The sequence below is a fragment of the Choloepus didactylus genome, chromosome 16, assembly GCF_015220235.1.
Source record: "Choloepus didactylus isolate mChoDid1 chromosome 16, mChoDid1.pri, whole genome shotgun sequence".
Lineage (NCBI taxonomy): Eukaryota > Metazoa > Chordata > Mammalia > Pilosa > Megalonychidae > Choloepus > Choloepus didactylus.
This window is the reverse complement of record NC_051322.1, coordinates 46,233,999-46,260,765: the sequence shown is the minus strand read 5'-3', so window position 1 is coordinate 46,260,765 and position 26,767 is coordinate 46,233,999. Positions and strand designations below refer to the sequence as shown.

At 34.7% G+C, this 26,767-nt stretch overlaps 1 protein-coding gene across 7 annotated transcripts in view; it reads right to left on the bottom strand.

The window, feature by feature from the left end:
* The window catches only part of NOL4 (nucleolar protein 4), a 422,358-nt gene that overhangs the window by 376,766 nt on the left and 18,825 nt on the right, over positions 1–26,767 (bottom strand). The gene's annotated exons all lie outside the window — the stretch shown is intronic.

The following is a 26,767-nucleotide window of genomic DNA, read 5'->3' as shown; positions in this document are numbered from 1 at the left end:
ATTATTCCATGGAGGTGTGGCCCCATGCATTCAGGGTGGGTCTTAATTAGATCACTGGAGTCCTTTAAAGAGAGCTCACACAGAAAGCAGAGAGGACAAAACGCCCCCAAGAGATGATTGCTGATGCTTAGAGATGCTTGGAGATGCAGACAGAAGGACATTTGGAGATACTAAGCTAACAGAGACCGAGAGACATTTTGGAAGGCACCATTTTGAAATGAAACCCGGGAGCAAAGGAACAGCAGACACCAGCCACGTGCTTCCTAGCTGACAGAGGTGCTCCAGACACCATCAGCCATTCTTCAGTGAAGTTATTCTCTTGTTGATGCCTTAGTTTGGACATTTTCATGGCCTTAGGACTATAAATTTGTAACCAGAAAAATCCCCGTTATAAAAGCCTATCCATTTCTGGTATTTTGCATAGCGGCAGTCCTAGGAAACTGGAACACTACCCAAAGGTGACATGAAAATAAAAGCCCCTCATGAATTCTCACAGAGGGACAGGAAGAAAGCAGATGACACCTGCACACATAGGGAGGTATATTAGAGGAAAGAAACCCTGAGTTTAGGGAACCTGAGTATTTTATAATAGGTAGTAACTCTGCCTGAATTTTGCCCTGGAGGGAGACATCATCTTTATTACACTGAACAGTGAACAAACCAACACTTTACTCTAGAGGGAAACACTATCTCTGTCCTTCAAAGCTGTTTGCTATACAAATATCCTTGAGAAGATTGTGCCTCTGCTCACAAGATGTGCAGAGATGCTAGAGATCTATGGAGAATTGTTTCCCAACACTCCCCCACATCCTCTCCTTGTTTCAGGGCCACATCTTCACTAAGGAAAATTAGTGAATCACCTCTTATAGAATCTCTTATGAATTCACGCCAAAGAATTTCAGGGGGCCATCACAGATACTTAGTGTTATTACTTTCAATTTTTTACTACATTAGAGATGTAAATTTACCCACAGATGATTTACAGAGAACCATCCCCATCCATATTCTGCAAAGGATTGTCTCGACCCAGCACATAAACCCAAAATGGACCTGCCCTTTACTGGATCAAAGTCTCCCTTCTCAAGAATTCAGAATTGAGACAAGTAAACTGAACCAGCCCTGAGTTGGTGTCACAGCCAAGTGCAAATTAAAGGTATGGAGGATAATTAAAACTCTTTTTTTAAAAAAAGCTATCTTCAGGGAGAAGAATGGAACATTTATGCAGAGAGAAACATTCCCAAGTCATCACTCTCTCACACAAGGGGAAGAAAAACAAGCTTTCCAGTTCCTGCCAGGCCCAGCCATACTCCCTTTAATGTTGTCTTATGAAAATCCTTTTTTTTTTTTCCCCATGAAGCTCCTTTCAAGGCCCCTGGTAATTTCACCTTTCTTGAACTTTCGTAAGTGGATTTATGGTCTTCGCAACTATCAATCCCAAAACAAGCCTTTAATAGCGTTTACCTTTTTTAAGAACATTATTATAGCTCTCAAATGATGGCCCTATGTCCCACTTTAACTAAAGACATAAAGGCAATTGTCATGAGCCAATTGTCTATCTCAAAAGACCCACATTATCACTTATTTAGAACACACATATGGTTGTAATTTTTCTCCTTTACTATGTCCTAAGTATTATGTGATTAATAACAGACCTTTGACAGAGAAAATATTTTCCCTTACCTCACATTAGTTATTAGATTTCTAGCTAGCTTTACATTATCATAAATAAACATTGTTTTTGCAAAGATACCTGAAGTTCTAAAAAATGTCACCTTAATTTTGGAAACTTTTGACCTTCACTGACAGAATTACCAATTTCTTTGTGGGAATTGTTATTTTACCCTTGCTCTGAAAGACAATTTTAATTGCTTTACAAGAAAAAAATTACTGGGCTCTCTGTATTAGAAATGTAAGTGGAAACTTTCATGACTACAAGTCACTATTTGATGCACTGTTTAATGGTTTCATAACTGCCAATGCAAAAGTTAAAGAGGGTACATAAAACCCCAGTAAAGTAAAATCCAAATTTCATAAATTCATCATATTTCCTATGTAATTTTTCTTTTTTAACTACTCAGTTAAAAATATACCTGCAAATCCAATTGTCCTGACATACAGGCAACTGCATTCTCTATTCTGTTTATTTGCTTATGAGTTGCATTACTTTTATCCTTCAACAAAGTATTTTGTTCCACTTTTTAAATTCAGAATATAATGCAACACAGTAGTAACAACAATAAAATGCAAATTTCGCAAACATTAATAGCATGAAAGCCCCTTAGCCAACCTGACCTGATCCCTGTTAACTAATCATTAGCCATGACCAAGTGATCAAACTTGTCCTCACAGTGCTTGCACAGCCAAGGATATAACAGTTAGGGACCTTTATTAAGAACACAATGGCATTTATGATGATGATACAATAATTATTCTTTTATTTCATAATTATTAAATATAGATAAAAATATTTCATCTTCTTTTCCTCTGGAACAGCTAACTCACCTGCAGCCAGATTTTAAAGCAGGTCAAGGCTTTTGCTTTGAGAAACATTCACAGGTCTGTTAGCTAGTTATCTGGAGGCAAGGATTTTGACCCATCTCATTGGCTATCACACACATGGCCCATCTGAGTCATAATATAGGCCCAATAAAACAGAGCACGGTCCCTTTAAATATGTATTTATTTTTGTCGTTTACTCAACTCTCCCTCACATTCCAGTGACTCCCAAGGATACAACTTTTATAATTATTACTAGCCAATACAATCTGGGATTTCTGAATTTCTGTTCCTTATTGCTACTCCCATGCTGGATAATTTTCACTTAATGTGATATAAAAACTCCAAGTTTAGTATTTACAAAACAAACTCATTATTATCTACCACATCTCACAGTTTCTCTGTTATTTGTACTACTAAAGTACTAGCAATCCAGGCTTAATCTATGAGTCTTTTATTTCTTGACTTTCCTAACCCTCCTGTCAATATTAAACACCATTATCCTTTTTTAAAATCATATCTATTTTCTTCAGAGTTATGTGTAAGTTACAAATGTGATATATGCTTATTTCTAAAATATGGTCTAAAGCCACATATGTAAATAGGTGATACTTGAAGCTCAACTCCAAAATCCTCCTCCTTTTGCAAAATCAGTGTTTAAAGACTGGTCTGTGGCAAAATAACTGTGACAACAAATTGGTATTTTCAACCAAGATTGGCACAAGCCAATCTCTCTTCGTTTGCACTGCAACTACCCTAATGCAGTCTGCACTGTCAACACGACAATTGCTCTCCATGCTCAGTTCTCTCTACTTGGCCCCATAATTCATTCTGGCCACTTCAACCATATCGATCTTAAGATCATGCTCTATTTTGCTACTCTCCAACATAAAACAAAACAAAGCAAACAAAAAATAAACAAAATCCACCAACAGTCAACTAAAGGTCAATTGAGTTAATTTTAAACTCCTTATTTTCACACTCAAGGACCTACTGTAGTTTGCTAAAGCATGAAGTGGTAACAATGAGCAAACTTATGTATCACTATTTGTGTTACCCTATCTTTAAACTTCGTTCTTTATTTATAGAGTGAGAATCACATAAAAGCTGCAGTTGCAAGAATACACCAATTGTGCCAGTTTGAATGTATTGTGTCCCTGAAACGCCATTATCTTTGATGTGTCTTGTGGGGCAGATGTTTTGGTGCTGATTAGATTTGCTTGGAATGTGCCCCACCCAGCTGTGGGTGATGACTCTGATTGGATAATTTCCATGGAGGTGTTGCTCCACCCATTCAGGGTGGGTCTAAGTTGATCAGTGGAGCCATATAAATGAGCTGACATAACAGAAGGAACTCAGTGCAGCTGTGAGTGACGTTTTGAGGAGGAGCAAGCTTGCTAGAGAGGAACATCCTGGGAGAAAGCCATTTTGAAACCAGAACTTTGGAGCAGACGCCAGCCATGTGCCTTCCCAGCTAACGGAAGTTTTCCGGACGCCATTGGCCATCCTCCAGTGAAGGTACCCGATTACTGATGTGTTACCTTGGACACTTTATGGCCTTAAGACTGTAACTGTGTAGCCAAATAAACCCCCTTTTTATAAAAGCCAATCCGTCTCTGGTGTTTTGCATTCCGCAGCATTAGCAAACTAGAACACCAATCTACCTTCAAATCTTAGCTTCCATTACTCTACCAAGTATTCCCTGTTTTCCAGTTCAAGAAAACTGGATGCCATTCCACAGAGAAGGATTTTGTGAGTACTAACCTGCAAAGTTTATACTCCTGCCATTCCTCTCTATATGCAGTATTTAACTCTTACCTCTAATAAAATATTACACTTACATCGTTGTTACCTCTCATAATCGCTTCCTCACCCAGCACTAAAATATGCCTTCTATAAATTCCCAAAGCACATAGATTTGTTTCTCTTGGCATGGTGCAAACCTTTCTTTGTATTGTAGCTATTCTGCTAAACATGTTATCTCCATATTACTTACAGACTCAAATCATTCATATTTTTGTCATCCACTGAATGTAGCACAATGCCTTGCATATACATGGCACTCAAATAACTGGTGAATAAATGCTAGGTCTGGAGCAGCAAAAGGAAAGAAAATAAGAAATGACCTGTCAGAAATCCAAGCCAAAAAGAAAAGGCTTATCTCTGTTGGCTAGTGAATGTATTTAGCCCATCCTCAAAGATGTCTGAGATAAAATAGCAAATCTAATCATTGCTGGCATTTATTGAAATTTTGTATATTTTCAAATGCATATGTGCCTGTTATTTACACAGAAATAAATATTCATTCCTGTAACAAAATCGATTTGTGAACCCAAAATAAATGACCTTAGTATACTACTATTGATATTTTCTTACACAGACTATAGAGAATAAAGGGAAAATGAGCTATATTTCCAATGTTTTATCTCCTAACAAGGACCACCCAAATTAGTGGGTAATAGCAGTTTGGTTTACAAAATTCATCCCTTCAGCAAATATTTCTTGAATGTCTGCTATATACCAGGCACTATTTTAGAACAAAGAATATAATGGTTAGAAAATTCTTTTAAAGTTCCTATTCTTTAAAGTTCCTATTAATAAAGTTAGTGCTTACTGAATTTTCTCCCTGTATCTAATACAAAATTTCAGAATTATTTCTCATTTACTATATTTACTATATTTTAATCCAATGTATTCTGGTTTAGGAATAAGTCAATTTGAAAAGATGAAGGCTAAGATTTTTAAAACCAATTTTAAAATATTTAATTTTCAATCCTCATTTGCAAAATAAATACATATTTTTTATTTGTATATGGCTGTGAAATATTCGAATGCAGAAGATTGACTTTGGCAGTGTCGTACTGACTTAGAATTGCAATTTTAAAAACATCTTTTGGACTACTGCTACAACCTTAATTTTTATTAAATTAGAATTCAACTATTAGAGATAATTATATATAAACACACACACACATATACATACACACACACAACACATACACACTAGTTCCTCTGCAAATAGATAGTATCCAAATGAATTTCAGTATCTCTTTTTTGGCAGGAATTCAGATTTATAAACAGCAGGATTCCATCTGGAATTATAGACTATATAAAGAAGGAAAACTGATTGATATTCATTCACCATAATTTACAAGAGCTGAAAATGCTTATCTCTTAGAGATAAGGATGGCTAGAGGCCATCTGTAACAGAATGTTCACAAAATGAAAGCATGAGATACATATTACAATATTGTAAGAGTATTTCCTCTTAAAATATAATGCAGCTGGAAAAATTATATGTAAGATTTTTATACCTCCCAAATGCTTTTCTATTAAATAACTGCCAATAATTATAAATCCAGTAAAACTATATTATATTCAATATTTATATGTATGCATGGGCTATCCTTTATGTATGAAGTAGAATTACTCAGTCTCCATGAATAAAATGTGTGCTTTGAATTACTGGCAGTATCTATCAATTTATAGTGAGCCCCAATCTCTTTCTTAATCCTCCTTGTTGTACATACTAAAACTGAGTGCAAAGGTTCAAGGAGAGGGTCCAAAGACTTTATGGTATTGACATGTTTAGATTTTAAATAGTATTGTATTTAAATACACATGTAACTATATTTTCACAATGATTTTAACATGCAATTTATTAAAAGTTGTGTATTTCTCACTCTAAAGAAGTACTATGATATTCACATCAGTATATTATAGAAATTATTTTGTACTTTAAAATAACTATGAACAGTATTTCATGCATAGGATTCTGGGACACGATATAAAACTGTTTAACATCAATGACAAAAATATGCCAAAACAGCCAAAAAAGCCTACTAGGGGCCAGGAGTCACAAGAAGACCATATTGTTTAAAAGTTTCAGTGATATTTTTCAAAATCACTGAATAAGCTGATAAACTTAAGATAGTCTGAAATCAAAGCATAGACACAGAACTCAACTTTAAATGTATTTTCTCAAAAATAAGGCTATATTATTATGGCACATACTTTCACAAGGTCTTGGATATATGTGATAAACAAAGCAGGAAAATTTCATAAATGTTTAAATGTATCTCCACCCAATTTCAAAAATTTCATAATTTTAGAACATACTGTCAGCTGAAAAATAGTAATTATGTTCCACCCTCTTCATTCTGATTTGTCTAAATGTTTAGAAAACAAAATTATATAACACTGAAGAATAAAATATATGTGACAAATATAATGAGATATAATTGATCGCTTGTGTCAGTTAAAATGATTTTGCTGTAGCTAGAGGATAATCAAATTAAAACTACATATACATTTAATATTTCATACATAAAAATTTCCAGAGGCAGATTTGTTCCAGATTTGGTTCTGAGTTAAGAAGGTATCATTATGATGCAAAGTAAGAACTTGCCATTTTTCTCCTCTGTCATCCTCCCCATGTCAGCTCTGTCTTTCTGAGGACTGCAGGATGGCCTTAGAAGTCTATAGCTTCCTATGCATGTATGCGACCTCCAGGAAAGGATAGAGTGTTTTATTCTTTTCATCTGTTTTTATTTATGCAGGAATAAGTTTCCTGTAAGCCTCACAAACAACCTTCCCATAGGTCTCATTGACCAGAATGAGTTTATATTCTGACGTACTAGCTGCAAAGGAGACTAGCAAAGCAAATGTAAAGCATATTCAATCTTTATAAATGGAAGCCAGTTCTATCAGCAGAGAAGGATCAGGAGAGGGAAAGGGGGTTGGGAGGATTATCTATAAATCTGCTATAGCTCTATATTTGTCATATTTAACCTACATAATTCAAAATTCCTTTATCTGCCTATCCCCCTTCCATCTTCTTCTTCCTCTTTTTCTCTTTCTCTCTCTCTCTCACACACACACACGCACACACATACACAAGTTCACTTTTTTCCTGCAATTATTACTTTGCTATACAGAGGATACTGTGATGTTACGATGTGCTAAGACATCATATAAACATCGCTCATATACCAGGAGTGTGTATTAAAGCACTTAAATTTTGACTACATTTTTACATAAAAGGACTCAGAAACCTCTGCTGGCTTGTGCAAAGACAACGAGCTTTTTGAAATTTACTGCTTTATTTTACAAAAAAAAAAAAAAAAACTGTAAAAATCTTTGTTGGACATATGTATTTGGCTTAAAAGATAGTTGGGGAAAAGTGTAAGCTCCCAGCATCAATAAATGTTTTTGGTCATAATTCAAATATTAAAAGATTTTGCACACTTTATTTCAGCTAATCTGTTCAAAGAGCTACAATGTTAAGTCTCTCATCTTCAGCAGTTTCTACATGACATGAGTAAAGATCATTTTGTGCATGTAATTAATTTATATGCTAAGCAACTAACATAAAAAAGAGCCAAGATTTGACATACAGATATTTAACCACTAGCTCCAATCCAATTAATTCAAATAGATGAAAAGTTTGCAGTGAAAAATGCACGGAGGAATCGAAAAGGATTTTCAAATGACTTGCCAGAATTGTGTAACTACAGCCTTGTCTTAACTCATTTACATACAAAATTGAAAAAAACTATACTAGAAATTATTAAGATCATTACAATAAAGTACTATTATTTTTAATAAATCATTTAAGGATGAGTCACAAATAGCAAAATTATTATTTATCAATAGAGAAACCCAACAGCTAAGAAAACATTGAGGGAAATAAGCCAGACCCAAAAGCAAAAACATTGTATGATCTCATAGACATGAAATAGAATAAGCAATTCACAGAGTCAGAAACTAGAACACAGGTTACCAGGGGCCAGGGTGTGGGCTGAGAATGGCAAATTAATGCTTAATTGGGATAGATTTTCTGTTTAAGGTGGTAGAAAAATTGGTAATGGATGGTGGTGATGGTAGCACAATACTGTGAATGTAACTGACATCACTGAATTATACATTTAAATTTAGTTATATTTAAGCCTTGATGACTCTATTAATACATAGTACGGACAACATTGCATACATTGTGTGCATTTTATGTGGACAGTGATAGATGGCTTCCTTTTAAAATAATACTTCCATGTTTAAGTCAGTTTTTGTATAGCAAACGTTAGATTTCTCAAAGAGAATGGAATGCTATTATATTTCAAGCTATGTATCTATGTGTTCTAAAATAAGCTCTTTTGTTGGCATTGCATTGAGGTCAATTATGCCAGTTTCACAAATGGTTACATACATCTTTCCAACACCAATGGTCAAGAATTCTTATGATGACCTTATAAAGGATCTGCCTTGCCTAAAATTCTTTATTGGCATTGCTTCATTGAGGTGAAATAACAGAACTGTGCCATTAGGCACACAAGGGAATCAAACTTTTACTTTTTCATTTATCTAGTGTGTTTTTTTTTTGTTAGAGAAGTTGTAGGTTTATAGAAATACCATGCAGAAATATAGAGATCCAATATGGCCCCCTCATGTATTCAATTTTCCCTATTTTTAATACTTTGCATTAATGTTGTGCCTCTGTAACAACTGATGAAAATAATTATACTACTACCTATACTCCATAGTTTACACTAGGATTCACTGTTTGTGCTGTACAGTCCTATAGTATTTAATTTTTTTATTCTAGTAACATATATAGTCTAAAATTTCTCCCATGTAACCAAATTTAAATGTATAATTCAGTGATGTCAGTTACATTCACAGTATTGTGCTACCATCACCACCATCCATTACCAATTTTTCTATCACCTTAAACAGAAAATCTGTCCCAATTAAGCATGAATTTGCCATTCCCAGCCCACACCCTGGCCCCTGGTAACCTGTGTTCTAGTTTCTGACCCTATGAATTTGCTTATTCTAATTATTTCATGTCTATGAGATCATACAATGTTTTTCTTTTTGTGTCTGGCTTATTTCACCCAATATGATGTCTTCAAGGTTCATCCATGTTGTCTCATGCATCAGAAGTGCACTCCTATTTACAGAAATAATATTCCATTGTATGTATATTGTACACACAATATTTTATTGTTTCCATTTTATGGAAATTGTGACTAATACTGCTGTGAACACCTGAGTGCTAATATCTGTTTGTGTCCCCGCTTGCAATTATTTTGAGTATACACCTAGAAGTGGGATTTTCAGTTCATATGAAAAAAATTTTCATTTTCACTTCACATTCTGAGGAACCACCAAAATGTTTTCCACAGCAGGTGCATCATTTTACATTCCCACCAACAATGAACACATTTCCCCATTTCTCCAAGTCCTCTCCAACACTTATTTTCTGTTGTTTAAATAGTAGCCATACTACCAGGAGTGAAATGGTATCTCAGTGTGGTTTTGACTTTTTTCCCAGTCTTATTGGGATACATTTACATACCATACAATCCATCCAAAGTGTACTATCAGTGGTTCATGGTATCATCACACAGTTTGCATTCATCACCACAATAAATTTGAGAACACAGTAGCCATACAACTAGGAATGAAATGGTATCTCATTGTGATTTTGTTTTGAATTTCCCTAACGGCTAACAATGTTGAGCATCTTTTCATGTGCTTATTGTCCATTTGCATATCTTTTTGGAAAAATGTGTATTTAAGTCTTTTGTCCATTTTTAATTTGGTTTTCTTTCATTGCTGAGTTGTAGAAATCCTTTCTATATTTTGGATATTGAACTCATTGGATATATGATTTCCAAATATTTTCTCCCATTCTGCAGGTTATCTTTCAACTTTCATGATAAAGTAAGTCCTTTGATGCACAAAAGGTTTTAATTTTGATGAAGTTCCATTTATCTATTTTTTTCTTACTCATAGTTTTGATGTGAAGTCTAAGGAACCATTGCCAAACACAAGGTGCTGAAAATGCTTCCCCATGTTTTCTTCTAGGAGTGTTACCATATTGATCCTTATATGAGGTCCTTGGATCCATGTTAATATTCACCTATGGTGTGAGGCTGGGATCCACCATCAATAGTTTGCATATGGATATCCAGTTTTCCCAGTATCATTTGTGGAAGAGACTATGTTTTACCCACTGAGTGGACATGGCACCCGTCATAAATGAATTGGTCATAGAGGTGAGGGTTTATTTCTGCGCTCTCAGTGTGATTGCATTGGTCAATATGTCTGCTCTTGTGCCAGTGCTATGCTGTTTTAATTACTGCAGCTTTTTAATGAATTTTAAAATTGGGATGTGTGAGTCCTCCAAATTCATTCTCCTTTTGCATGATGGTTTTGGCTAGCTAGGATTCATACATACACAAACATATATACATATTTGACAGTTCTATATATATTTGACAATTGACTTTTCCATTTCTGCAAAGGAGGCTGTTGGACTTTTTATTTGGATTGTGTTTTATCTTTACATCACTTTGGGTAAAATTGAAATCTTAGCAATGTTTATTACTCCAATTCATAAACATGGGATATCCTTCTATTTATTTGGTTTTCTTTGAATTCTTTCAGCATGTTTTGTAGTCTTCCATGTACAAGTTAATTACACCCTTGGTTATATTTATTCTTGATATTTGATCTTTTAGTGCTATTATACATGGAATTTTTTCTTGATTTTCCAGCAAATTTTTATTTCCTCCAAATTGAAAGACTTTAGTATAATTAGTACATAAAAACAATTTTATAACTTCTCGAGTGTTTCTGATTACACTCTCTAAGAAGGCTTTGTTTAGTTCATAGGCGGTTATTTTAGAGATTTTTTTAGATAAATTTCTGTTGCCTTTGTTGTGTCTACGATATCTTTGAACAGTAGGTATATCTAAGGTCATAAATTCTACTGTTTTTCAAGATGGGGAGTGTAATGATTGATTTGTGCAGATCCATTACTCTATTTCATGTCTAATTATTTGTGGATGTGGGAAATAAAAGTTAATGCTTATGAATTTCAGTGTATAATAAATGAATTTTTTAAGAAAGTTTCAGTGATAGTAAATATTCTAGTCTATTTCAGTATGCCTTCATAATTAAGAAAATGGTAAGAAACCTGAAAGTTATGATCTTTATATATTTTTCTGGCAATTCATCCTTTAAAATAAGAACAGGTAAAAAAAACGACATTTCAGAGTTGAACAGATACATAGGGAAAATATGGTCTCACCCATTTTATAGTTGAGCAAAGTGAGGCCAAAATGAAAGGCAAATGATTATTTGACTTTCTGTAGTAAACATGTCTATAAGATGATAGTAATACTGTAAAAGTACAAAGCCATAAGTCTTTACTCAAGATTTATTCTATGCCTGCTTTATGCCAAGGGACTATGTGATAGTTGGAAAATCTTAAACTCTACCTGTTCCCATCAAGCTTATTTCATGGGAATGACAAACTTTAATCAATAATCACTCTATCACATATATTAACATAAATAAGATATTCATTAAGAATTAATGAAATTGAAACTTGTCTTAGGTTTGAAAAGGACCTCACTTGAGCTGAGTCCTTAAGGATGTACACGCATCAACTAGGTGAAAGGAGTTGTTGGGAGGGTAGCTTAAATTCTGGGAACAGGGCACAACATATGCAAAGTACTATTTTGGGGAGGAAGCATTATGAATCAGGAAATCTACAAATATAAAGCCAGAGAGTGAAAGTTCTGGAAAGTAAACAAAAGCAGGCCACTTTTAGAGGAGACTACAGCCACTGGATAGCATGGAATAGTTGAATAGTTGAAGCTATAAAAACAAAAACAAAGAAACAAACCCTTCCATCTTTCTAGCCTGAGGGAAAAAAAAGACAATGCTTTAAGAAGCCACAACAGCCAGGAAGTAGGGTGAGATCCAGGAAAGGAAAAATCCAGAAAAGGGGACCCTTAGATTCTATGTGTAAAGTTCGCTCTAACAACTTTGGCAGAATGATGCATGTGTGAGGAAGACTCTATGACCATCAGCTAAGGAAAAAAAGAACCAAACTGACATCTGTCCTGCTAGCCACCACAGAAGAAACAGGATTTCCAAATTTAGTCTAAGGTAATTGCTAGCTAAAACAAAAACACCGACACTCTTTGGAACAACAGAATCCAGTGTTCTCACAACATAACATTTACAATAGCCATGATATAATCCTACATTACTCAACATTCAAAGATCCATAAAATGTGGACCCCTAAGGGGCCAAACCCTAGACAACTCAGATGTGGGAATTACTTACTTAGGATTTTAATGCAGCTATTGTAACTGTGGTAAATGAGGCAAATGAAAATATGCTCATAAGGAAGGAAACATAGGGCATCTCATCAGACATAGGAAAATGTAAAAACAAATGAAAATTTTAAAACAGAAAATTACAATATCTGAAATAAACTCATGAATAGATGGCTTTAAATACCAGAAGGGAGTTCACAGAGCAAAGTGTCAGTCAACTTGAAAATGGATCAATAGAAATTACCTTATCTGACACGACTGAATAAAATGAACAGAACTTCAGAGATATATAGGACAATATCAAATAGTCTATTAGATGGGTAACTGAAGTTCTAGAAGGAAAGGAGACAAAGAACAGGTCAGAGAAAGAATTTGAAGAAATAATGGGCAAAACCTTACCAAATTTGGTGGATGATATAAATTTACATGTAAATTTACAGTCAAGAAATTTGGCAAACTCCAAGCAGAATAAATACAAAGAAACCCCAACTAGCCACATCATAGTAAAACCACTGAAACCAAACAAAGAGAGAGTCTTGGAGGCAAGTTGAGAAAAATATCAACACATTACATACAGAATAACAACAATTTGACTCTCATCAGAAACTGTGGTGGCCAGAAGCCAGTGAAACTATATCTTCCGAAAGTCCTGAAAGAATTTATTAGTTTATGATTTTTTATTATTTACTTCCTTCTACTTCTTTTGGATTCATTTTATTATTCTTTGTCCAACTTCTTAAATTGAACAGGATATCTCATTCTCAGTCCTCTTCTCCTCCTCTATAAAGAGAGCCTTTAAAATGCATAAACAATTTAGCGGCATCCCATAAATAGTGAGAAAGTATATCACTACTATCATTTAGTTTAATTTTTTAATTTCCATATTGATTTGATGCCTGAGCTATTCAGAAGCATGTTACAATTTTCAATTACATGTTTAATAGCAATACATTTTTTATTTCTAATCTAATTATATTATGGACTAAACGGAATGTATGAATCCAATTTTTAGAAATTTGATATTTGCTTTATGGTATAGCGCATATTTTAATTTTACAAATGATCAGTTTTACAAATTATCTGTATATTTTTGAGCACAATGTGAATCCTGTAATTGCTAGGTACAGGCTACAATATATGTACATTAGACCAAGCTTGTTTACTGTTGGACCGAACCTTCTATTTCTTTAGTAATAGGTAATCCAAGCAGAAAAAAATATAGGGGAGATATGTAATAAATCTCTACCTATGATAGTGGATTTATCCATTGTTCTCCATAATTCTATTAAATGTGGCTTTATATACAATAAAGGATATATTATTTGGTACATACACATTTAGAATAGTCTTCTTTTTATGATTATATAATGACCCTCACCTGTTATATTAATATTCATTTCAGTTTTTTATTTTAATTTTAACCTGTAATATTGTAATATGGTGTATCACTTGTAAAGAACATATTAGCTGGACTTAGATTTTTTAATCTCATATGATAATTTTCCTTTCTAATCAAAAAGATTATTCCATTTATTTTATATCTAATGATATATTTCAATTTAATTTCTATGAGTTTATTTTGTGCTATTGTTTCTCCTTTATGTTTCTTTTTCTTCCCTTTATACCATTTTTGCAATATACTGAGATTTTTAACATTTCCCTTTTGTTTTGCTGACAAAGATAATTTCTATTGCTTTAGTGGTTAAATTTACAATTTTAATATGTACATTTAATCAAGCCCAAACCTAAAGAATATCACAGTCCTCCTTTTAATCAATACAAGGAGCTTAAATTGCTTTGAATTCTCATCATTCAGCTTACATTTAAAATGTCAGTTTTTGTACAGAACTTTGCTACCACTTTTTCTTTAATTCCCCATATTACGTTATTATTTTATAATATACAGATAAACCTTCATGAGTTATAAATTCTGTTTGCCATATCTTGACATCTTGATTATTCCTTTTGAAACCATATTCCTCCTTCCTGAGTTACATTCTTTACAATGTAAAGAAGTCTCTCAGCTTTTTTCTTAAAATGTCACAATACAACCTCTTTCTTTGAAGACATTTTGGTTCCACTTTTCTCATGAGAAATAACCATCTGTTTACTTGTGTCTCTAATAGAGAATATTTCTCACTGCCTTTACATTTTATACATATTTATAATATATTCTATATAGAATAATTCTTCTATCAAGTTCTTGGTGATCTAATTCTGTCTTTGTAATTTCTGCTGACTCTTAATTATGTCCACTTGCTCACCAATTTGTAATTTTGGATATGGAAGGCTCAGTTGAGCTTTCTCCACTGGGATCCCGGGAGACCTTTGTTGAGGGTCCATTATTCCAAAAAGAATTTGCATCAGCTGCTTGGAACCCTGATTCACTTACGTTAATTTTTTAGCTTGCAAGCTCCAAGACCATGCTGCCCTTGTATATTTGAACCCCAAATAAGTGGAGGCCTATGGTTATAAATTCCCACAGCAGATCTTTCCATTCCAGAGCCAAGCCTGAGACAGAGAAATTTCCTTGTTTTATCTTTGTCTACCCTTCACTGGGAATGAAATCTTATGATGGTTTCGGTTTATGAAGAGGGGGTGGGAGGTAGTTTTCAACTCCCTACCTTATATGGTCCCAGGGCCATATCTCCTGACCCATAAGCAGCTGATAAAGTACCAATCTCTAGCCTACTTAGTGTTTAAACAGATGAAATCTGGTTAAAATGAGACTGTGGGTACAAATGAAAAGTGCAGTAAAAATGAACCAAGGTTTTGAAAAACAACCTAAGTTTTACCTATTCACCCCAAACCGATGCCACTCCCAAAAGAAGAGTTCCTTAAGGGAAAGACTCTGGATTTATTTCTCTCTCTATCCACACATTAAGTGTACTTTTTACTACATTCTTCCCTGGTCCAACCCATAAAGAAACACATAAAACCTTTATATAACCCAGAAAATGAATCTTTCAATATTCTGTAAACCTACAGTTCTAACTATCAAATCACACATGTAGAAATCAGGGGCAGAGAGGTTAATGTTGGAGTGAGAGGATGGAAGAGCTGAATATTCCGGAAATTTCTGTATTATGGCATAAGGTAAAATTTCAGTCATATAAATTAATTCTAGGAAGTGGAAAGAATGCTTCTTGCAATCTGAAAGCACCAAATTTTTATTGAATTGTGCAGTAAAAAGCATTGTTTCACACTAAATTGCACAATTCCAAGGGCAGGCATTGCTACACACACACAAGCGTGTGCACACACACAATGTAAATGATGTCTGCTGGCAACTGAGTCTTTCCAGCCTATTTGCATAATTGAATAACAACAACAAGGGCAGCAGCATACTAAATTGGGGGCACAAATATGTATTTCATATTCCTTTTACAATTTCTCTTTTTTCTTCAGTTTTCACTTTAGTAATTGTTATGTTGTTTCTTCAGTCCCAGCACTATCTACAAAGTATCATTACAGTAGCAAGCAAAAAACTGACAAAGAAATAAACGTGTTACATTTAATCAGAGCAGGAAAAATACTACCTAGAGGAAGAGCTCATCAGTAACTTCATTTTGAGTCATTGCTTTCACCATTTTATATCTTGCTTTTGCCATTCAGATTTAATAAATTTAAGAATCAGAAAAGCAAAATAATCACTTTGAAGAAACAATTGCCAACAGTCATGTTGGCTTGACAGCACTTTATTGCCTTCTCTTTTATAGCCAGTGTAACCTTAGAAACAAATGAAACAAAATATGTATTCATAAAGCAATGTGGTCGTACCTGTACTGGTGCCAGGCCAAGACACATTTTTCACTACTTGAGGAGAGATGAGAAACATAAGGTAAAATCATAGTGAGTTGTTCACTAAATTAAACTTATATAAAATGATGGTCTAATAGTTAGCAGAGTTTGTTATTTTGTAATATTGTTGTATCATTATATGGCAAAGTAAAAATATGGCAGATTTGTTTTGGTCTCATGTTTTTAAAATTTTTCATTTCCTAGACCATGAAATACAAAAGTCTCCAGGAACCTGTCTGATAAAGTAATATATCTTACCTTAATAATTATCTAAATATTACAATTCTCCTAAATTTCAATCTAAAGGGTTCAGATTTTGTATAATTAAATCAAGTCAGAGTTAGCATGAGGCAGGCAGAGGAGGGGGAACACATTCTGCTGGCTTTTACATTATCATACCAAACGCACAACCTGTTTTATTTAACAATTACCTCTACAGCATTTACTGTGTGCCAGGCATTTTTCTAAGTGCTGTATAAATATTGATTCATTTAATCTTCATACAAATCCCATGAGGTAGGTACTATCTTCAGTTTATAGATTTACAAACTGAGACACAGAGACTTTAAGTAACTTGCCAAAAGTCAAACTGCCAACACTCAGGTACTGGAAATCAAACCTAGGCAGTCAGCTGTGTATAGATTTCATATTCTTAACTGCTAACCTTGCTCCCTCTATGAATTCATGATTGGAGTGGATATCCCAAGAATCAGAAAAGCAAAATAATCTCTTCCAAGGTTTGCACAAAGTTGATTACATGAAATATTCCAAATAAATCCTAATTCACAGTTTTCCTCAGAATTCTTTCTCCATTAGATGTCAAATATGGTAGGAGTCATTGTTTCTTTCACAGTTCTACCTCTTAGCCGACCCAAATCGTTATTAGGCCACATCCAGTACATTTCTGAATTTAAAAGTTTCATCTGGTAGTTCTTAGCTCCAAAAAAGCCTCTTGGAATTTTTCAAACTTCTTCTAATACCAGAAATAATTTTTTTAAAAACTTGAAAACGTCCTAAGTCTGTCTGTAATTTAAATATATTGGTATTTTAAATGCAAAGCTTACACCCAGACCCATGAAAACCAATGTGTTGTTATTAACCGTTTTCTAGTCAAGAAATAAACTACCCTTCATCCCGTCTTATCTAGATCTAGGTTTAATACATAAGAAAAATTTGCCGATTACCTAGATTTCTGCAGACTTTCTTATTATCAATAAATATGTTTGCCTATTCTACTTTTTTAGAGCACTAAAAATGTTAAAGTAAAACAAATTTACCACATTGCATTTGCACTGAGTCTAGAAATTAGAGATTTATGACCAACAAAGATGATTTCAACTTTTATTGACCTAAGGAACAGTCAATAAAAATCTCATTTTGGTACAATTTTATTCATTCAGTAAATATATACTAAATATTGACTATGAGTAAGTTATCACATAGGGTTCTGGGTTCCTTAGACGATAAAGGTAAGAACTGCTGCTCTTCTAAGAGCTTGTTTGACAAATTTTGGCATATCTCATTTAATCCATTAGACCAAAATTATTTATTAAATAATAGATAATGTGTACATAATGTAATGTAATCTCTTTTCTTCACTTCCTTTATCCTTGAATTGAAAATTTAATCCTTCCTTTCATTGCCCATTAATATTAGCACTGAAAATGTTTCTTTCTACAATTTTTGTTTCGTGAGAATAGCTGCTGATTGGATGATTATATAAAGTTTTCTAACCTTGAAAATACAGAAGACCATTATAAGGAAACTTTACACAAGATGTGAAGTATAGCCTTTTACAGGATATTTATTGATCTTGCAGATGAATAAACTCAGTAAATAAACATGAACTTTCCAAAATAAAAATTATCTAGGAAAATTTAAAATGATACCTCAATGCTCATGTTTGTGTCAGTGAAAGTTACCAAACACCAACAGGATAATAACTCATAAAGATAAAATATGACTAAAAATGCTAGACTTGCTATTTTCATTATGTCATTGTTGGTGTAAGTTAATTATTACCATTATATTAAAAATGGATAGGATAGAGAATTGAAACATACATACATAGCTGGTGGTAAAATGGTATGGACACTCTTGAAAACAGTTTGGCAATTTCTTATAAAGCCAAAATGCAACTACCCTTCAGCCCATCAGTTGCACTCTTGGGCATTTATCCCAAAGAAATGAAAACTTCTTATGTTCACGCAAAACCTGTGTATGGAGATATACATATACACACACACACACACACCAGCTTTAAGTGTAATAGTACAAAACTGGAATCAACCCAGAATATCCTTCAATACATTAATGGTTAAACAAACTGTGGTACATATATGAAACACTACATATAAAAGACGGCAAGCAGAAAAACAGAAGTAGCCTGGTACGTGATGACACCAGGGCTCCACAACATCATCACTAGACTACCTATCTCTGGCCTTGTTCTTTAATGGGAGAAAAATGTACTTGCAGTTGTTCAAAACAATGAATAGGTTGTGATAAGTGCTGATAAGGCAGCATAGAGAGTATATATCCCTTCTTATCACATCATACCTCATTTCATACCACTCTGTAAAGTGCCAACTCATTATATGTCCCTAAAATAGTTCTCAACAAAACTTTAAAACATGCATACAAAATATATGCACAGAAATAACACCATTTTGCTCCACGATGACATGCATGATATATCTATCATCCTGCATGTTATTTATAATCTCTGCAATAAGTGGAAAGGCTTAGAACCTTTTCACAAATTACCTCAGCCAGGGATTATTCCCTGTGGTTTAAAATACATGTTGTTTAATCCATGGTGCCCATACACAATCTTTATAATGGAACTCTTCATATTTGTCATATTCCTTTTTATTTCAGTATTCAAAGTTCCCTAATTCTTGGATGTTTATAATTTTACTCACTGAACATGCTACATATTTCAAGGCTAGGGTGATCAATCATTCTACTTTCACGAATGGACTTCTAAAAATATGTTTTGGTTACAATCTATGCTGAGTAATAAGTTAAAAAAAAAAATAAAAATAATAATGGTGAAGAAAAATAAGTCCCTTAAGCCAGCTGTGTTCCACTTGAGTGCCATGAGCCCAAGCTTCACTCCAAACATATCATTTTTCTGAACTAAATTTCATAGAAGATTTAATAAACCCGAAGACTTCTTTCCTTTCTCTGTAGACATAGATGGTACTTCAGAATTCATATATGTATACCAATTGTATTTACTGAGGCAAAGGAAGAAGTGAGAATGATAAAGAACTAATCTTTAAATTCTTAGTTGTCAGAAATTGGCACATGCATTGCATGCATCGATCATTTAATCTTCAAAATAACCATGTGAAGTAGATAGCATTTACATGTGAAATGGGGATAATTTTTTAAGCGTTATCCAATTTTCTTTAATTTGCATTTCTGTATGTATCCTGGTCCTTTCCCCGGTAGTTTGGGCATTCCACAGTCACTCACCTGAGGAAAGGATGCTACAGTGGAACACATTTTTTTTTTCTTTTTTTTTTTTTTTAATGTTCAAGTCTGGGCTTTTAAATTTCAAAGTTTAACCTGAGTTTCAAGAGCCTAAGACTTTCATGCTTCAGAAAACTAAAGCCTGAAGAACTCATATAATGTCCATGCCATAAACAATAGAACTAATGACTGCTGATGAATTAAGAGGTGGTTTATCTACTTTCAGTGAATAATGATTCTCTGAATGGGTGAAGTAACAGATATGGAAGGAAGAAAATGTAGCCCGCTATTCACAAGTTACTGAGACCTAGCCTGGCTCCCTGTGCCTCCCCAAAGTCTAAGTCTGAGAGTTCTGGGAAGTTCACTCTGATAGATTTAGGCAATCCAAAAGCAGAAAGGACCTGTTCCTGAAATCCTAAATGTAGCATGGGGTATCAATTCCTTTACATTTCTTCTGCCTCCAACATGGTACAGAGCAGTAGAATAGAGATAGCTGAGTTCTAATCCATATTAGTATGAGAAAGCATCATAGTCTCTCATGGGAGTGAGATCAGTTCACCCCATATCAAAACAGATGCAGAAATACCTGAGAGGATCTCAAACCTGCATATTTCCTGTGTTCGGAAGCAAGGTGTATCATGTGACTAATTTACAAGACAGGAACAGATTATATGGGGAAATGTGTATCTCAGCCAATAACCAAGGCATAGTTGCCTCCCCACATTGAGGCTGTGACAAAATGTTACCCCATCATTCACTCTAAAATTATGCCAGCTGCTATATTTTAGAAAATAATCCATTCAAAAAGAAGCAACCAGGATCATGAGGGAACAGTAAATCAACAGAGAATGTTTGCCTGGAAAGAAGAATTCTAGGCGAACATTTTTGGTTGCCTTCATAGCATCCATTTCCCTCTTCTCAATAGTCCTCCAGGTTTCTTTTGGAGATCTCAACAGTATTTCCAAGTTGACTCGATATAGGACTCTGAACCCAAACCATCAAAACTCACAAGAGATTGAAGTAGTATAGAACTTAAGTTTACTTAAGTTGGCATCAGTTCAACCAGTGTATTCTCTCTCTTTAGACAAGCCACATGGGAAGTCAAATAATCAAAAGATGGATTGTTAAATTTGAATTGAAGGGTAGTTAATCATACTAAGGGATTAAGGAATGCCATCAGTCTCTATTATAAGGAAACATTATTATCCATAATAGATATATGTGAGGACACACTACGTTTTTCTGTCATTGTGGTAATATATTATCCTATGGGCACTGCCAATATTTGTTTCTTTAACTCATATGTTGATGGCTGATCAAACACCACTTATTTTCACTTTCTTTTATCTCAATACATAAAGCTCTTGTTATCTAATGCAATTGAAAGCAGTAATTCTTCAGTATACCAAAAAGTAAGTTCAAATGGAAGTCATAAAAGATAACACATAGACTACCAGTTGACCAAGATGGCAGCATAATATGCTCCACAGTGCCATTCTTCCACAGAAACTTTGAACAACTAGCAAAACTGGTAGAGCAATATTCTTCAAAACTGTGGAACACAGTTAAGAGGTTGCAGTAACTGGGTAAGTGTCAAATCAAGAAAAAACAGCTTTAAAATGGTAGGAAAAGCTCATGGTGCCCTTGCTGGCCACTCCCCCATCCCCTCTACAACATGGTGTGGTGCCATCCAGCACTACCACTGTAGATCTCTGGCTGTTCTCTGGAGAGAACAGAGTAATACGTATATCATACTGGGATGCTACATGTCAGGCTGGTAGAAGCCTGAAAGGTTGAACCAGAAAACTCTTCTCTGGCTCACCATCCCAGGACTTGCCCTGAAGGCAGAAGCAGCATGCAGATAGCTAAAGCAGTATAAGAAACAATTAAGGCAAAGTGGCCTGGGGCAAAAGATTACCAACATTGTTCTTAAATAGAACACACTGGAGTAGAGGGGTCTATTTCATAGGGAATGGAGGGGACATTCTGAATCCTGTAAATGAGGGGAATTCCTAAGGCCAAGAGCGAGCACAAGCCCAGGACAAGACTCAGGCTCAGAAAAGACTAGTAAGAACCTGCACTTCACTTTTGCCTTGGGAAGAACTCCTTGAGAGGAGTGCAATTTGCTACGATTGTAAATGGAGCTTCTTTTCATTGATTTGTTTGCTTGTATTAGCTCCCAGCACTCAAGGAAATCTATGACATAACATTGGCTGGATATAAGTTAAGGAACAGACATTTCAGGGACTAAATCCCAGAGTTAACATATTCAAATAGTAAAATATACGGTCAGCAACAAAAGATAACAAGACCCACAAGAAGCAGGAAGAGATGGCTCATCCAAAAGAACAAGCGAAAAATTCAGAAGACATAAACAAATAAGATGAGATTTGGACGTACCAGATAAGACTTTACAAAACGCGCTTTGATATGCTAAAGATGATAAAGGAAAACACAGAAAGGATATCTACAAAACAATGAATGAGCAATATGAGAATCTCAATAAAAAGGAAATTTAAAACAAACCAAACAGAAATACTGGAGTGGAAAACCACAGTAACTAAAATGAAAAATATTCACAGTAGATTGTATCATTGAAAGAATCAGTGATCTCAAAGATCACTGAAGTGATTTAGTTTGGGACAAAAAGAAAAAAGAATGAAAAAAAGTGAGGAAAGCCTAAGAGACCCATGGGACACCACCAAGCATTCCAGTGTATGCATGATGGGAGCCTCACAGGAAGAAGACAGACAGAAAGGGATGAAAGAATGTTCAAAGATATAATGGCAGAAAACTTCCCACATCTAATGAAAGACATCAATATGCACATTTAAGAAGCAAAAGAAACTATAAAATGGTAAGCTTGAGAAGTCATGCCCACACACAGTAGTCATTCCTTGTTGAATGACAAGAAAGCTGCAAGAGAAAAGCAAACTGTTATGTACAAGGGAGAAGTGCCAGTTTCTCATCAGAAATATTTAAAGTGCTGAAAGAAAATAATTGCCAACCAAAAAGCTTATATACTGCAAGATTCTCTTTCAAAAAATGAGGGAGAGATTAAAACATTCCCAGAAAAACAGAAGCTGAGGCAGTTCATCATAAGTAGACCTGCCCTACCTAGCAATGCTAAAGCAGTTCTTCAGACAGAATTGAAAGCACACTAAACAATGGATTGAAGCACCATAAAGCGATAAAGACCTCAGGTAAAAGTAACTATGTGGGTAATTATAAATGCCAGTATTATTGAATTGAATTCTTTGGTATGTAACCTCATGTTTTACTTCTTAAGGGATCTAAAATGCAAATGAATAAAAAGTAATGATAACTTAATTGCTTTGGACATATAATACATAAAAATATAATTTGTGACAAGTATAACAAAAAGGTGGGTGGAAAGGGGTATTAGGAACCATGTTTGTGCATGCTACTGAAGTGAAGCTGGTATGAAATCAAATGTGATGATTATAGATTTAGTCCCATGGTAACCACAAAGAAACTATCTGAAAAATATATACAAAAGGAAATGAAAAAGGATTTTAATTGAAATACTAACAAAAAACACCCAAATATGAAAGTAGGAATTAACAGAAGAATTGAGGAACAAAAAAGGTATAGGCCTTACAAAGACCAAACAGCCAAACAACAGAAGTAAGTTCTGCATTATTAGTAGTTACTTTAAATGTAAATGAATTAAACACTCCAGTGAAAAACTGAGATTGTCAGAAAAGATAAGAAAGCAAGACCAACAATAGGATGTTTACAAGAGATTCTCTTTAAATTCAAAGACATAATTAGGTTTGAATTTAAAAATGGAACAAAGCATAAAATGCAAATAGTAACCAAAAATGCTGGGTGGCTATACTAATGTCATATACAATAGAGTTTAGGTCAAAAACTATTACAAAATCCAAAGAAGGCCACTATATATTGATAAATGGTCAACTGAAAAAGATGTAAGAATTATAAATACATAAAATATATGAAGCAAATATTGACAGATTTGAAGTGACAAACTGGCACATCTACATTTATAATAGGAGATCCCAATATACCACCTTTAATAATAGATAAAACATCCAAACAGAAAATGAAAAGAAAATAGAAGATGAACAGAAACTATAAACCAACTAGCTCTAACAGTCACATATACAACACTTCACCCATCAGCATCAGAATACATAGCAGTGCGCACGTATCCTTCTTGAGAATAAACCATATTAGGTCACAAAACAAGTCTCAATAAAATTAAAAATACCATGTATCCTCTCGAATCAAAATGGAATGAGGCTAGAAATCAATAACTGAGGAAGAAATGGAAAACTGATGAATAGGTATAGATTAAACAACACACTTTTCACTACTGTTGGATAAAAGAAAAAATCCAAAGGGAAATTAGGAAATATCCTAAGGCAAATCAAAATAAAAATAAAGCATACCAAAAATTTAAGGGATGAAGCAAAGGCATTGCTGAGATTGAAATTTATAGCTCTATATGTTTACATTAAAAGGAAGAAAGATCTCCTCAGATACTTAGACTTAAAACTGGAGAATCTAGAATAAGAAGAGCAAACTAAACCCAAAGAGAGCAGAAGGAAGGAAATAACAAAGATTAAAGCAGAGATAAATGAATAGAGAATAAAAAATAGAGAGAATCCGTCAAACCGAAAGTGGTTCTTTGAGAGTATCAATAGAACCAACAAATCTTTAGTTGTAGTGACAAAGAATAAAAAGAGAGAAGACACAAATAACTGAAATCAGAAATTAAAAGAGGGGCATTACTACCAATGACACAGAAATAAAAATGTTTAAAAGAGGATATTATGGGAGAGGCAGGGCAAGATGGTGGCATAGGGAGGTGTTCCGGTTTGCTAATGCTGCCTTTTCACAAAACACCAGAAATGGATCGGCTTTTATAAAGGGGTTTATTTGGTTACAAAGTTACAGTCTTAAGGCCATAAGGCATCCAAGGTAAGGGATGGCCATTGGTGTCCGGAAAACCCCCGTTAGCTCGGAAGGATCGTGGCTGGTGTCTGCTTGCTCCCAGATTATGTTTCAAAATGTCACTCTCCAAAATGTCTCTGTAAGCTGCAGCTCCTCTCAGCTCCTGTGCATTCTTCCAAGTGTCCCTCTTGGCTGTAGCAAGCTCGCTCCTTCTGTCTGATCTTTTATAGAAATCCAGTGAACTAGGACGTTCCTCTCTAGGCTGCAGTTCCTCAAAAATGTCACTCTTGGTTACTCTTGGGAAAAATGTCACTCTTGGTTGCTCTTGGGGTGTCTGTCCTCTCTGAGCTTCTCCACAGCAAAAGTCTGCTTTCAAAGGCCATCTCCAAAATGTTGCTCTGTAAGCTGCAGCAACTCTCTCAGCTCCTATGCATTCTTTAAAGTGTCCCTCTTGGCTGTAGCAAGCTTGTTCCTTCTCTCTGAGCTTATATAGTGCTCCAGTAAACTAATCAAGGTCCATGCTGAATGGGCAGGGCTACACCTCCATGGAAATTATCTAATCATAGTTATCACCTACAGTTGCATGGGTCGCATTCCATGGAAACACTCAAAGAATTACAATCTAATCAACACTAATACATATGCCCACACAAGACTGCATCAAAGATAATGGCATTTTGGTGGACATAACACATTCAAACTGGCACAGATGGTATAGGGGAAAAAATACAATCAATGCAAACTAGAGTCTATAGTTAATGGTAAAATTGTAAGATGCTTCCACTAATTGAAACAAAGGCAATATACCAAAGCTAAATGTCTATAAGAGGGGGACATAAGGGAATGATATGGGACACTTGGTCGTGGTGTTGTCTGACCTTTTCACTGTACTTTATTTTTATTTTTCTTCTATCTTTTGTATTTTTATTCTTCATTTTTTTCTCCTTTTCCTCTTTCTTTGAGTAAGAAATGGAAACATCCTCCTATAGATTGTGGTGGTGAATGCATAATTATGTGATTATGCTGGTAATCATTATTTATTTAGGGTGGATTGTATGGTGTGTGAATAAAACTGCTTAAAAAATAAACAGAGGGATACAAGTGCTAGAGAAATGTGGAGAGGGATGTATCTATTCCCTGTTGGTAGGGAGCTAGAATGGCATAGCCCATCTGGAGGGCAGCATGGTGGTTCCACAGGAAGCTAACTATGGGGTTGCCATATAGTCCTGCAACCCCATTAGTGGGTATATTACTTGGAAGAACTGAGAGCAGGGACATGAGTGGACACTGTACACTGGTATTTATGGCAGCAGAATTCACAATTTGCAATGGATGGAGGTAGCCTAAGGGTAAATCAACTGATAAATGGGATGGTGAACTGTGGTGTATACACATTCATTTATTCTGAGCATCCACAAAAAGAAATGAATTTGTGAAGTATGCAACTAGGGAATGGACCTTGAAGACAGTATGTTGAGTGAAATAAGCCAGGACTGAAAAGACAAACATTAAAATGCCACACTAATATGGACTAACTATAATGTGCAAACTCTTAGAATTGAATCTGAAAGCACAGGTTATCAGGGAAAGGCTTATGGTAAAGGTTACTAGATTGTAAGCTCTTACAACAGTTACAAGTATTCCTGAGTTGTAATGGTTGTCTCTAAATTCTGAGATGCTGAGCTGTTTGTATATAGCCTAGTCAGGCCCTGGAACTTTGGGTATCTGTGTGACACCTGAGACTCAGAGCCAGAGTTTGGCAGCTATGAATGTCAGCAATACCCCACATAGCAAATGTTAAAGAAGCTGAAAAAGAGGTCAGAATTCAATTAGAGATATGAACGAAACAGACTTGATTAGAACTAAGGTAAACCAGACTAAATGGAAAAGGATGAAATTGACTGTGTTTTAA